Source organism: Mustela putorius, unplaced genomic scaffold, assembly GCF_011764305.1.
Source record: "Mustela putorius furo isolate JIRA1106 unplaced genomic scaffold, ASM1176430v1.1 tig00003854_pilon_pilon_pilon, whole genome shotgun sequence".
In the NCBI taxonomy this organism is placed as follows: Eukaryota; Metazoa; Chordata; class Mammalia; order Carnivora; family Mustelidae; genus Mustela; species Mustela putorius.
In genome coordinates this window covers 9,525,316-9,527,717 of record NW_025422006.1, presented here as the reverse complement: position 1 = coordinate 9,527,717, position 2,402 = coordinate 9,525,316, and the positions used below count along the sequence as shown (strand labels likewise).

Below are 2,402 nucleotides of genomic sequence, written 5' to 3'. Positions count from 1 at the left end.
AATTTTTGAAAAATATTAATATTTTCTCTCAACTCCCTTGCACCATAAGGTCCGTGTCTACTAGGTGAGGAGTTTTAGCTAGCTAAAATACTCTAATGTGTATGTATCCCAAACAATTATGGCTTCAGTGAATAATGTCCTTTGAGTTCCATTTTTTCTTTTAAAGGTTTTCTATAATTTTTTTAGTACATTTAAAACTTTTTTCTCTTTTATGCAAAAATGGATTTCCCATCTAACTAAACTTTCTTTTTTCAGATGAACTCATTTTTAAAGACAAGACTTCTATAAATAGCCACACCCTTTTTGCAAAATATTGTTATGCCAGAAGGAAGACTTTTTGAAAATCCACCATAAATAAAAATAAAATCAATTTTGGAAAGTTGCTGTAAGTTTTCTTTTAATAGTTAAGGGTAAGCAGAAAAAATTCTGATTCTCTTCCCATATAATGTGTTCCATTGTATAAAATTGTAATGCGGTGCTCACTTTGGTGGCACATAGAGTGAAATCAGAATGAGACAGAGATTAGCATGGCCCCTGCATTAGGATGACATGCAAATTTGTGAAGAGTTCCATAGTTTTGTACACAGTTAAATATTTCACTCTGCCTGCTTATTTTGTGTTTATTCTGGGCTGAAAAAGACTTTGCCAAAACATTAAAGACCATTCTTTTCACTAAAGAAAGAAAAAGTATAATGTTAACATTGTACAAGAATTGGTATTTTGAAAAATAGGTTACAGGTGCATAGATGGCTCAGTTGGTTAAGTGACTCCTGGTTTTGGCTCAGGTCATGATCTCAGAATTGTTCCTCGCTGAGTGTGAGGATTGAGATTCTGTCTCTCTCTCTCTCTGCCCCTCCCAACACATTCGTCCCCTGCTCACACACTCTCTCTCTCTAAAGAAAAAAAAAAAATAGACTAAATTACAGAACACAGCTAATATGACTCTCTTAAATATTCATCGTAAGTCTATATCTTACATATGAATGGATTTCCACTACTAAAGTGTTCAGTTTTAAAGTGTTTGGTTTGGAAGTATTCATCCAACATGAATGATTGAAACAGAACTCATTCAAAGACCTGGATTCTGGTCCTCATTCTGCCATATGCTATGAGGTCTTAGCTAAGATACTTTCCCTGGACCTTTGTTTCCACATCGGAAAACTGAAGATTCTAAATTCGATCCTCTGTTAATTAATGGCTTATACTCCCATAACTCGATGTCAAAGAGTTCTGGGACTATCCTTCAGAAGTCTCAAATTGTTAGAAGAACAAAATCATTTCTGATTTACAGGTGAAGAAACTGGGATTCAAATAACCTTAAACAACTTGTCCAAAGTCAGGATGCTAAACCATGGACTGGCAGATCCCTCACCCAGGTCTTTCTGATTCTAAAGCTCGTGCTTTTAGTTCTACCTCCAAGGCAAATCTCTCCTTTCAGAAGTCGCAGAGGAGAAGAACCTCTGGATTCCATACTATTAGCATGAAATCTATACCTTGTAGAAGAGCCTCACAAGAGAAAGTACTGTAGTGCTTCAACATTGGCCTCTAGACCCTGTCCTTCAATTCACTGAGACAGGGGTTCTCACACTGTGGTCCCTGGACCAGAAGCAATAAAAATGTCAAAGACTTGCCAAAAAATGAATTCTTGGGCCTCACCCTATACATCCGATACTGAATCAGAAACTCTGGGAATGGAACCTGGCCTTCCGTGTTTTAACAAGCCCTCCCATGATTCAGTTACGCAGGGCAGTTTGAGAACCATTGCACTGAGGTGTGACCTTGGAAATGTATGGAAGAACTCTGAGCTCTAGCCTCTAGCTCTGACATCCTAGGGTCCACCTATGACCTAACTTATGAATTAACAGGGGGGATAGCTCATATTCTACCCCTAATTTTAAGGAGTGATACCCACAGAGTGAAGGAGAAAGCAGATAAGGAAGATGACGAGAACAGCCTTTTGTATGTCCCCCAAGTAGCCAGAGTAGCAATTGTCGTGAGGATGTATGGCAGTGATGCCTGTGACATCCCAAATTAGAACAAGTTTTTTGGAGTCACTCTGAATGCAACTAGCTCTATGGGAATTTAAAAATGTATTAGGCAACTTGGAACTCAGCTCAAAGAAAGAATCAATTAAAACTGTGCATTCTGTTTCTTTAGCCCTGCTTTAAAATCATTCAGGAGAGAGTTTCTGGGAAAGGAGTCTAATAGATCTGTTTTGCAAACTGCAACAAAGTAATATCTCACTTCCCAGGAGTTAACCCCTCACCCCAACCCCCCCAGGAGATGACATATATTTTGGGATCCATTTCCACCAGAGATGACATAACCAGCCTTCCAGGTAGCTTCAGGAACTCATGTTTCCCCAGCTTAGCAATGACTCAGCGGATGGCAGGGAGTATGAA

General features: G+C 38.7%; 1 non-coding gene across 1 annotated transcript; it reads left to right on the top strand.

Annotated features, from left to right (window-relative positions):
- The first annotated feature begins 475 nt into the window (after positions 1 to 475).
- On the top strand, positions 476 to 579 carry LOC123387544. The gene has a single exon (XR_006601987.1). It is a non-coding gene; the product is annotated as a U6 spliceosomal RNA (small nuclear RNA).
- Positions 580 to 2,402: the final 1,823 nt, after the last annotated feature.